The sequence below is a fragment of the Phaenicophaeus curvirostris genome, chromosome 2 (genome assembly GCF_032191515.1).
Source record: "Phaenicophaeus curvirostris isolate KB17595 chromosome 2, BPBGC_Pcur_1.0, whole genome shotgun sequence".
Lineage (NCBI taxonomy): Eukaryota > Metazoa > Chordata > Aves > Cuculiformes > Cuculidae > Phaenicophaeus > Phaenicophaeus curvirostris.
In genome coordinates, this window is record NC_091393.1 from 39,497,392 (window position 1) to 39,509,504 (window position 12,113).

The following is a 12,113-nucleotide window of genomic DNA, read 5'->3' on the forward strand; positions in this document are numbered from 1 at the left end:
AGTGATGAGAGGTACTTAGAAGCCTTGCTGAGATAGCTCAGCCTAATCTAGTAATGTAGACTTAACTGGAGATGTTTGCAAATCACCTTTGTCATTGACACTTAATTACCAATAGATATAATTATATAGTACAAAATGATCTTTGTTTAAAATCTAGTGATGTATTATTGTCACACTGAAGTGCCATTATCCCTAGAAAGCAGCCTTTAATGGACTGTACAAAGGCAGAAAACAAGACCTAACAAATCTGGAGTTGCTCTGAGAGCAGATGAATTCTAAGAGGCTTTGGAGGAGCTAGTGGGAGACAGAGGTACTCTGATAGTTATCTCTGTATGCCCCAAAGTTACCTGCTGCCATGGCAAAATAGCTACTTCTTCCACCTGGTTTTCAGCTTCTTCTCTAAAAAGACCAGAATAGATGGAGGTTCAGAAGCCGTTAAGCTCAGCTCTATTGCTGCAGGTGATTTCTTGTAAAATGACAGTTAATAAATTTTTGGCAAAAGTGCCACATCTATTAAAAGGCTCTACAATCCAAAATGTGTGAAAGCAGCAAAAGGATATATATATATCACCAAGGGATATATCTTGTATATTTGGCATGTTCTGGAAAAGGTTATCTGCAAGAAAGTCAGGCTGGAGATGTCTCACATGAAAATACTGATGGCAATGAGGTATGAAGTTGATGCCAGATCTCTCAGCATTATTAATACTGAATAGATCTTAAAACATGACTAGGATTTTGAGTTTTAAAATATATACAGTTACCGGTTTTAGACATCTCCAGTTGACTGTGGTCTTAATATTGGATATAGACTGCTAAAGGGAAACTAGCTGCCTGAATCCAAATAACTGTCTTTATGACCTTGTGCTTATTCTCGTGGAATCAGTTTGTAAATAGTACTCAGTGATTTTTTTTAACTCTTACAGTACTTATCCTTCATAAACTCCTTTAAAAATAGAGCACTTTGCTTCTGTCAGTTTGGATCTGAATCAGAAATTATAATATTAAGCAGTAATTAGAATAAGAGAAATGAAAAAAGGTTCAGTTTGGGAAGCAGGGACTGAAAGTCCCTCGTGGACCCTACTTTTAAGGGAATGGTATCATCACTAAAAGATATTGTGGAAATGCTTGCTTTCTCTCTGGCCTAAGCCTTCAATTACGCTGTGCAAATATCAGCAGAGGAAAGAATGAGAACTCATTTGCTTCCCTTCCTCATCAGGCTTTATCTAGAACACTTTTGGAAATATGGCTCTAAATCTCTTTAGACAGAAGAGGAAGTCTAGTCCATGCCTCCCAGATGTGTTGGCTGGCAGGCAGTATCTAGAACTGGACACCAGAGAAAAGGCTGGTTTTTATTTGCCCTGATTCTATACAAGTCCCCATCTTGAAACCACACATCTGAGCGAGTGTATATGTGTTTACCTTCTTCCTCAACACTGAATTGCTGAACACAGATAAAGATAACTAGACCGCGGTCTAGACCCTTTCCAGAAGTCCCTTCCAACCTCAATCATTGTGTGATTGTGTGATATTGCTACTGTCAGTGATGTTCTGTGGGAAAAGCTGGTGCCCATAGGTGCCAAACTGTAGATTTGTTTGGGATCTGAGGCTCCTCTCCATACCAGCTACTCTAGGTGATCCTGAACTCAGACAGCTGGTCTTAAGGGGAACCCTGTTTTGGGGAATTTAAATCTCCTTCAGTTTCTACAGGACTCCAGCTCTCAACTTATTTTCTCTATTTTCTTTTTTTTTTGAGAATTGATTCAAGGTTGTCATTGTCATCCTTATTCTGGATTATTAAAATTTATTTTGGTTTTCTTCTGAGATCTTAAAAGATCTCAGCTCACCTTACAAGGTTTAACTGATTGTGTTGTGAAAGTAAACAGAAATCTGCAAAGAGAGTACAAGCAGAACAGGTGACGCTCATAAAAATTCCTCTCAGATAAGGAAAAGAACCTCAAACAGCAAATCTACAGGACTCACTCTGGAGACTGATTTCAACCTTCAGCGTTAAAGACTGGAAGAAAAAAAAATTCCTCAAATTAAAACCAGTGGGAATGGTTCCTGCTAAAATGTTCACTTCTAAAATCTTGTGGAATGACATGCGACTCTACACACTTCTTGCAGAACATTGTGCACTGCTGGTTAAGGAGAGCTTACATACACAAAAATACTGCAGTTTGGCTAGTGAGAAAATAGGAATCAAGACTTTCCTTTAAGTCATTAATGCTCCCTAAAAAGAAATTTTTGCTGAAGATATATCTCAAGGATGGATAAAATCATTAATCTGCAGTTATATCCCCAAGTATTCTGATTACCTAGGTCTTAGAAATACAGTACAAAGCAGTTAAAAGTACATAAAACTCATGATTTATCTTAAGTTTAGTACTGAATCTCTTCACAATCACCCAGCCTTTAAAGCTGAGAGTGGTAGAACAACTATCATTACCTTAATTAATTGGAAGATAGAAATAAAGTTATGGCAGCAGCTACACAAAAGACAGCATGAATTGAGCATGACTGCCTATTATAGTATTCCTGACACATCGTTTAGTATAAATGTGTCAAACAGTTCCTTATCCTTCCCATCCTCTGTCCTTGCATAGGTCATGCATTTTGATCACACACTGATATGCAATGCTTGTTGGTGGACTGACTAAAAATTTAAAGTAGAAAAGCAGCAGACAATGAGATGTGAAGTTTTAAAGCCAGTGAAAGACTACCCAGTTGTATTTAAATATTCCAAGACTACAATAGCATCATTATTGCTTCTCATACATGGAAAAAATAAACCAAAAACAAAACAAAAAAAAATGCAAGTATAATCACGAATATATCTTAGTAGTAATTTTAACACAACCTTTATTTTGATACCTAAATTACTAGCTCACTGTTAAATAAGAGATAAAACAAGTACTGACAAGAAATACTTCAAGAATTAAATGGACTTGTTAACAATGGAACTCTTTTAAATAGCACAGTCTCTAAAGGGAGGCAGATGAAAAGGTCAATGAACTTGTGAACTTGATCTAATTTCTTCCTAGTTGTCCAACATAACACTAGATATCACCGTGCCAGACAATGATTGTCGCATCACTTAGACTACCTATTATCAATAAAAACAAAATTCCTTTAAAAAATAGATAAGAAAAAGTACCACTCATCCTGGGCTGATTCACCTCCAGACAGTGATCTACATTAAGAAGAGTGAAATTCTCCATAGCAGTTTCATACACAAACACCCAAAGCATGGCCCCTAAAGGCTGCCTCTAGTTATGCTTCTCTAGGCTTGGAGTCATCCTGCATTTTCTGGAACAGTAACTACATAGTAATCAGAAAATACAAATTGAAGAGCCATTAAAAACTTAAGTAAAGGGATATTTTCAAACAAATAATCACTTCAACAATAATTTCATTCGGTGAGACAAGTAAAGAGGATAAAAGGAAAACAACTTGGATTTGTGTTCACTAATTGGAAAATTATATTTGAGATTACTTAACACACATGAACTATCTCTGGTAATCTCTCTCCTGATCCCTTTTGCACACAAGTACATAGCTTCCTCTAGGCTTACATTGCAGAGAATATCCTTATTAATTTATACACCAAAATTTTAAAAGCATTTCTTCAAACTGCCTTTCCAGGACTACATTAATAGTGGACTTGAGGAAGCTGTTTGAGTAGTCATGTGCCTGTTGTAAGCTATGTAAAATACCAGAGGAAATAAAAAACCTTAAGTGTACATGTAGGTATTCAACTGAAGTTTCATATATGAATTTTAAGGTCAGAATTGTTTAATCCCATCAATCCAACACAAAGCATTTTGAAGAAACATCATCTCCAGAGATACTTATCATTAATTTCATTGCCATGAGAGCTTTCCTGTTCTCACCAGGTCTAGCTCTTACTCAGTCTGTTTTATGTTATTTCCCATTTGTAAGCAAGGCATGTCCAAGTGCCTTGCTTTTAATGAAGTGTAGCTGTAGCATTTGATTGGAATTTAGATAACTAGCAGATAAACCCATGTCTATTTTCTGCAAGCTCTATATGCATATGTTTAAAAAATTAAAAATGGAGCTAGATAAAGACCAAAAGCTGGTCTTTGTCACCCCATCTTATAATTTTTCTCCCCATAATAAAAAGTATTATGGGATGAACAAGGTTCTCTGTGGGATTCCCCTTATTGTTAAAACGAAAGTATTATGATATAAACTGGTGTAGAGTCCTCTTAAAGTATAATATGAGTGTTGCATGGAAAAGTCAGAAAAAACTATGCTTATAAAAATGTAAAAACTTTCTTGTCATGTGCAAGATAACTGTAGTAGCCCTTTTCATTAATATCAGCATTTACAATTACTTGTAATATTTCAGTAGTTTGAGACTATATGCAAATATATCATTCAGAGAACTGTAGATCAAAAGAAACAGTCCTTTCCCCCAAAGATTTACAACCTAACTGAACCCAAGGAACTATCTAACTTCATTCCACAGCTAGAACAGGTGACTTTGCCAAGGTCAAATCAGACATGCTGGATGCAAGCAATAAGACCTGTCTCTTATAGCACCCTTTACCAAGTACCATCATAATAATAATTCACCCATCGCTTCAGTATACCATTAACTCAAGCACACATTAGTTTGTATTGCAGTGGGATGTACTTCTAAATCCTGAACAAATGTTTTGTTCACTTATTCTGTTGATAAGAGACACAGCAAAGTCTTTTCTGATGTTTTCAAAACACGTAGCAGGTTGAACAGGTGATGTTGAAGGTGTTCTGGATGAAGGAAAAGACTAGCTGAGGCTGGATGGGGCTGAGGAGATACCCAGCCTCCTTCGGCTCACTGTGTTAAGCAGAGTAGGAAATAAGCAAGCTTGCCATTTAAACCCAGTGGTTTAGAAAGTGACCTGCCCATTACCAAGCATATCTAATATCCCTTTACCAAGCAACCCATATCAACACAGACCTCTCCGTCCTCTGCAGCACGTGAGGCTTCATGCTGTGCCCTCTCCAGGGCTCAGCTTGTTTTCTGTCCACTGTCCCAGTTATGCCAAATATCTTCTCTTTGGCCAGTATTTATGCTCAGAAGCTTTAAAAGCATTGTGACCACTCTGTGGTTGAAGATAAGAGATCTTTGACAATAAGCAACATAGCTTCTCTAACACAGGCATCAGGCTACGTTTTCCTTCTAAATAGATTCCAGAATCTGCTAAAGGCAAGAACCTGTGATTTTACCTACAGTTCTGCAACTATGTAAACTTGACAAGCGGAACTATTATCTATTGTTTACTTAGCAAATAAGGATCTAATCAAGAGCCTATTCAGGGCAGTGGGAAGAATGATATTACCTCTGGATCAGACATTGAACTGGTCTGATGTCATCTGTCATTAAGTATATTATACATTAAAAATGCTTTTAAAATATTGTCCAAATATACTGTGCAGAAAAAAACATCATAATTTGTTCTTCTGTCCCAGAATTTAAAAATAACTGGTTATAATACATGCATTTCTGGCAAGCACAATTTTGTCAGTGACAATCAGATGCAGGTGACTGCACATACTTGATCCCTAACATTAGAAAACTCTTGCTGCAACTACCATAACTCAGAGACCAGCTGGTGCATTAACGTTTCTCTGTCCAGGAAATTGAGATTCAAAGCCTCATCCTCTCATCACAATACAGAGCATATGCTACAAATGAGAACATGGAAAACGGCAAGCAATGGTCTTTTTTCCAGGTTAATGAAGAACTTGAGCAGCTTCCGAGGCAAGACACTGTCTGTCCTGTCCCTGAGGCCTTCTGTAGACTGTGGCTAATCAATCTCAAAAGAGAAGATTTACTGGAGTGAAAAACAAAACACTAGACTCTGATACATGCAGTCATAGCACTTAAGCCTAGGATTAAAAAAAAGAAAAGTAAAAAAAATAAAAAAAAGGAAGAAGCTAGTTATACATTACAGATAAAGTTGTCCAGTAACTGTGTGAGATCATTTGTTCAAAGAAGGTTGTATAAATCTAAAAAGCACCTTTTCCCAGGTGCAAATCAAGCAAGACAACTATGAATGGGTCTGAGGTTCCACAAGGCAGTTCAGCAGATCTTACTGCTGCAGACATAAGATATTGCTCCACTCCATTCTCATGTACTCTCCCCCTCCTCAAACCTACCCCTTCCTTCTTCCCTTTCCCTCAATCCCATCTGCACCATCCCACCCATATTCTGGCTCTCATCACAGTCTCTGGGTGATTTAACTCATTGAAATGTCAGAAAGCTGATCATTGTATTTTCTTGATCTTTTTTTCTGTTATTTTAGTGAATTAAACTGGCTCACAGAAATGGATGAGGCCTTGAGCAGCCTGGTCTAGTGAGAGGTATCCCTGCCCACGGCAGGGGTTGGAATTAAGTGATCTTTAAGGTCTCTTCCAACCCAAACCATACTAGGATCCTCTGATTCTACGTCTGATAAGTGCTGAAGCTGGCACAAGGCTATCAGTAGGAGAGTGTGGCCAGGAAGAGAGGGGACAGAGAGACACAGAAGAGGAAAACAACCTGTTTTCAGCAGTGGTGGAGCTGTCTGTGAAATGCAGCACCCAGCTGGTGGTAGAGCCTTTAAGACTCCACTTTACATAAAGAGAATAGTCCCTTGACTTTAGTAGCTTGTTTATGTTAACACCTATTTAACAGTTAATGCGCAGATAGGCTAGGTATAGAAGAACAAGTGTTGCTAACAGAGCTGCCTGGAGTATGTGCAGAAGCTCTCAAAACCACTTCTTCAAGGGTGAACACGTTCTCTAACCTCAGCTCTATTCTTGCATCATTCACAGGGAAACTGGAGATGTTTGTATAGCTGCCCAGTTAAAAACTTTGCTGGCCTCCTTACTTCTCTTTTCATGCATGTTGCACACCAAAGCGCATTGCAAATACATGAATAGTGAAGTGGCTGTTCAGTCTGAAGCTTGCAGGAGGACATACTTATATGAATACAAATATTTTCTCCCAATTTGGCAAAGGAAAAAAAGAACACATACTGAAAAATGACGTTTTAAAATAAATACAAAAAAACTGAGATAACACGAGAGAGGTAAGCATAGGAAATATTTACTTCCATGTAGCTACATAAGGTCAGACTATGGAGTGCCCACCTGCAGTTTACCTCGGCTACATACAGAGTGTAGACTCTCCCTGGGCCTGTAGAGGATGGAGACACATGAAATGTGAAGGGGTTAGTGTAATGCAGATATGTAATGTGTGTTTATTTATTTTGAAGATTGCCGTCTGCGGAGAAAAACTGAAGCACCCACTTCTATACAAACTGGAATAGCTTTTCATTTAAAGAACATAAGAATAGGAAATAAGTAAAATACCTGAAAAAAAAAAGAGACAGACTTGTCTGTCTCTTTTTCTCTGTCTCAGCCTCCAGCTGACTTATCAGCTGGAGGACAGAGTAGGAAATACATTATTAAACATCACCATCTACTGGATGCCAGCATTTGTTCCTTTGTAAGGGAACCCTGAGCTTCAACGGCAAATTAAGTTGTCTGACAAACCTCTAGTTTCTCAGATCTGACAATGTTTGTACAGTTATTGGCAGGCAAAGGTTTGTGGACCTTTTCAGCACCAGGGTGGGAAAACATTTGCAGTGTTACAAAAAAACCCACAAGTGGTTCTGAATGTTATAGTACTATCTGTGAAATTTTTAATAGGCCACAATGGGAACTTAAAAACAGAAGCTAGGAATAGTCAGGCATGGGGGCAATGGAAATCTTTTAGTAATCAGTTTGTTTACTAGTAGTATACTTGTGTAGACTCACATGCATAGCATGGAGCTGCATGGCAGTCCCCATAGGTAGCACATGATGACTGCACTTCCATAGTTTTGAACATTATCTGCTCACTCTCTTGGCTACAGAGATAATATCCAACCATATTAGTGTGATTTAACAGCATTGGGACTACCAGCAGGGCTCACAGAGCTCGCTGAGAGCAAAAGGCAGGAGTGCAGATTGTACTCCTCTGCTGTAGCTGCTGGACTGGCTCTGCTGGGCAGTGAAGGTTACTCATTCCCTTTTTCACTGAGGACAGAAGTCCCTGGCCCCACAGGTAAGGACGGCTGTTTCTTTGCCTAATGCACCCACTTTGCATCTCCCCTCACCTTCTTTTTTCCTCAGATTTCAGAGAAGTCACAGCACCGTGTAACAGCAAGGGCTGATACATGTATCCTCCTCCAGCACCAGAAATAAATTAGAGAAATGATTTTCAGAACATCACTGAGCTATAAACACCTTGGGAAGGGCTAAGGAAAAAAAAACTGCAACAAATGAGCAAAGGCAAAGAAGTTTTTCTTATAGTGAGTGATGATCTAAAGCCATCATTATAATTAGTTTATCAAAAGGAATGATTGGATAACCACTGGAAAAAATGAACTTAAGATTATGAAGGATGCTTCGATGCTTTGACCCCTTAATTAATAGACAGATATTTGAATCTGTGTGATTCAAAAACTGTTTCCTGTTTATATCCTTTCAAAAAGGCATTGGCAGGTTCAGGACTAATCGCATAAGGGCTTTTAGCTTAGTACATTGATTGTTGGTTTTTTTCCTCAAGAGCAAAATACTCACAAAAAGTAAACACTGAAATGTGGCAAGGACCAGAAAAATAGGAAAGCCATCGTGTTTGAAGTGTTGATAGTTAAAACTGTTTCTTATAAAGAGCCACAGGAAATGAGAAATGGATCTTTGGAAAGAACTCAATTCATGCTACGTCAAGGCAGAGAGTATGACTAAGACTGATGATCATGAGAAAGTATTATTTCCTTGTGGAATACTGGTATGTATCATACTATACTGTTGCTGTACTGTCAGCATACTTGGAAAGAAAGATCTGTTAGGGTCGACCAAATAGTCCTCACATTAACACCATATCAAAGCTTCTATGTAGTGCATTTGTCTGAGGAGGATACGAGGTAAAATATTTCCCAACACTTATGTAAACATCATGAAATTACACAGGAACAGATCAATAACGAATTGTATTTCTATTGCTGTATTTATCTTCCAAACCTTTTTCAGTTCCACACACAGAATGCCTCAAGTAAATTGTTACTGGCAAGTCACACGGACGTAAGTAAAGTAGAAAACATTTTAAATGTTTCAATATACTGTGTTGGGAACAAGAAAAAGGAACATTGCAGCAAGATGATATAGCGCACTACCTGAGTGCTGATATAAAAGATATTTCACACATAAATTACCAACAATAGTTCTACTAAGCAGCAGAGCACATGCATCTGAGCATTTACTCCAGAAGTTATAATAGACTGTTGAATTTTGGTGGGATTACACGATTACAAAATTCACCCAAAACTAGGTACAACTTCCTAGGCTCTCAGTACAGACAAGGAAGATAAAAAGATGATATGCCTGATATGAATTATCCCTACGAGGCACCTTTTCTTCTCCACTGACTATAAAGGAGGCTGAGGTGACCAGATTAGACTCAGAAAACTACCTCTGAGACAAAATTAAACAAGATCATAGACTCACAGACTCATAGTCTCAGAGAATAGCTTGGGTTGGAAGGAACCCTTGAAGGTCATTTAATACAATCCCTCTGCATCTTCAACTAGATCAGGTTGCTCAGAGCCCCATTTAAACTGACCTTGAACGTTTTCAGGGATGCGGCATCTTCTGTCTCTCTGGGCAACCTGTTCTAGTGCTTCATCACCCTCATGGCAAAAAAATTCTTTCTTATATCTAGGCTGAATCTACCCTCTTTTAGTTTAAAACTGTTATCGTTGTCCTAGTGCAACAGGCCCTGCTAAAAATTTCGTTTCCATTTTTTTTTTTATAAGCCCCCTTTGAGTACTGACAGATCACAGTAAGGTCTCCCCAGAAAGATGTATCAGATGCTTCATGTCCAGGGACAAATACTATGATTGCAAATAGCATATATATAAATGAAATTTTCTGATAGAAAAATAATAAACAGATACATGCAGATATGTTTTAACAGTTTTACTTCATAATTTAGATTGCACTCAGTAACGAGCAATATTTATAGGATCCTAATCCACTTTGGACACACCACTAAACAATAATAAAAATTTCTAGGCATTAGCAATGCTGTAATGTCCGCAGGACTTACAGGTCCAGCTAACTTAGCTCTGCATCTGCCCCATCTCTTCAGTCCTCCAGGGGCTGAGATCATGTATCTTGGGTGGACTGTCCACTCCATCAGCAGGGGGGTCAAATGGTGGGTAGGTTTGCCCACTCGCCTTAGTTTTTTGTGTCCTTCCTTTGCTCCATCAAAGAGCTGGAGCACACAGAGCTGCCACCCAGGCTGGGGTGGATTTCAAAAGACGATTTTGTTAGGGAGAGGTTATTTATTGGAATAGCCAGTCTCTTAATCCTGGGAACAGAAAAAGAGGATGAGAAGCTCCCAGTGCCCTCTGACTGACTTTATTTGGTAGCCTGTAACAAACAATAAAGCCACTAAGATCTCAGAGGTGGAGTTAAAAATGAGAAGAAGAAAATTATACTCCAGGCCAACGCAAACCGCCCCAAGCCTCCCTGTCCTCATCTCCAAACAGTCCTGACAGATTCTAGTGTCACAAAATACTGCAACAGTGTTTGCCATCCCCTTGTATAAGGCAGGGCTTAGCCCAAGCCAACCTCCTGACTAATAGCAAGATGGAAGCTGTGTTCCCAGCTTCCTAGGAAACCTGAAATCTACCTCTTATCACCTGTGGCAGCAAGTATTCAAAACACAGATGATAATCAGGTTTAACCTTTGGGAAAGGCTCTTCTTTCTTATGATGTTACAAGTTTAAACATCCCTTTTTAGGCAAAATATGAAATATCATGCTCTAAAGTTACTGCTTCTTTGATCCCAATACACCTGTAGAGCATCTGTCTACCTGTAATCGACTGAAGTATGGGGATATTCTCCCCATCTGCTGCACTATTTGTTAGATGTCACTGTGCTGATTTGCGCACAGTGCAGGGAGAAAAGCAGTCCTTGCTGCAGGACGGTTAGTTCAAGAGTCCATTCTTCTAAGTACATCGAGGCTATAGATGGACAATAACTTAAACCTTGAGCTAGATCCTGAAGATTTGTTTCTAATATGTAATTCATTATGCAGATTTTGGGCTCGCAGCTCAGAGATGTTTGCTCAAAAGGACTCGGAGCACTTCCCTAGCCTTGGAAAAAAGTACAAGGATAAGAATGCTAAGCGATAATGAAAGCAAGTATGTTTTGTTTATGTGAAATATGACCTTTCAATCAGGATGAATGCTTCTGAGATTACATCAAACAACAGAAAACTAGGAATTAACTCCTTGAGGTAAAAAGACTTTGCTAGCTATTTTGTAAAAGGCCTTTTCAGTTGCCTCAAATCAACACCTTCAATAGGCAGATGTAATAACTTCTCACATTTAAGGTCCACTAAATAAAAGATGGACTCGTGATTATTTGTTTGTGCTGGAATAGGTACTTCAGAATGCATTAGTAAGGCAAAGGCTCTAGGGACATCAGGCAAATAAACAAAAATAATAGCAACAGGGTCACTGAAGGCAAAATTGAAGTCTGGCACAACAGACTGGTAAATGGACTTGAACATGGTACAAAGAAGCAATGGTCTGAAAGAAGGTAACAAGGGATGAAATAAATAAGATAGAAGATGAAGACCAAAGCTAGGGCAATTATTTTTTTCCAAGAGTGTGAAGGTATCATGTTTTCTAAGGAAGTTGTAAAAAATAATGACAAGTGACAAAGAAAATTACTTGAGACTGCAAACCTGTGGACAACTCCCTGGACTTTTTTACTGGATTAGGCATCCCGTGTTGGGAGTTCCAAAGTGCCAATTAAATAGCATAGATGTGTCTTGCAGGTACCAGAAATATGACAAATAAAACTACTTTGAGAACTCCCTGATAGCAAACCATGACACACTGACTGCTGAGTAGGAATACTCTGAGAAATGGAAAAGAAATCTTCCATGGCGATACAGAAAGGCAAAAATAAGTTCAAGCAAAGAGGAAAAAATAAGTTGAAAAGAGTTGGAAGGCAGAAGCAACACTGGAAGAAACAAAAAGGTGCAAAAAAACTGGTACAG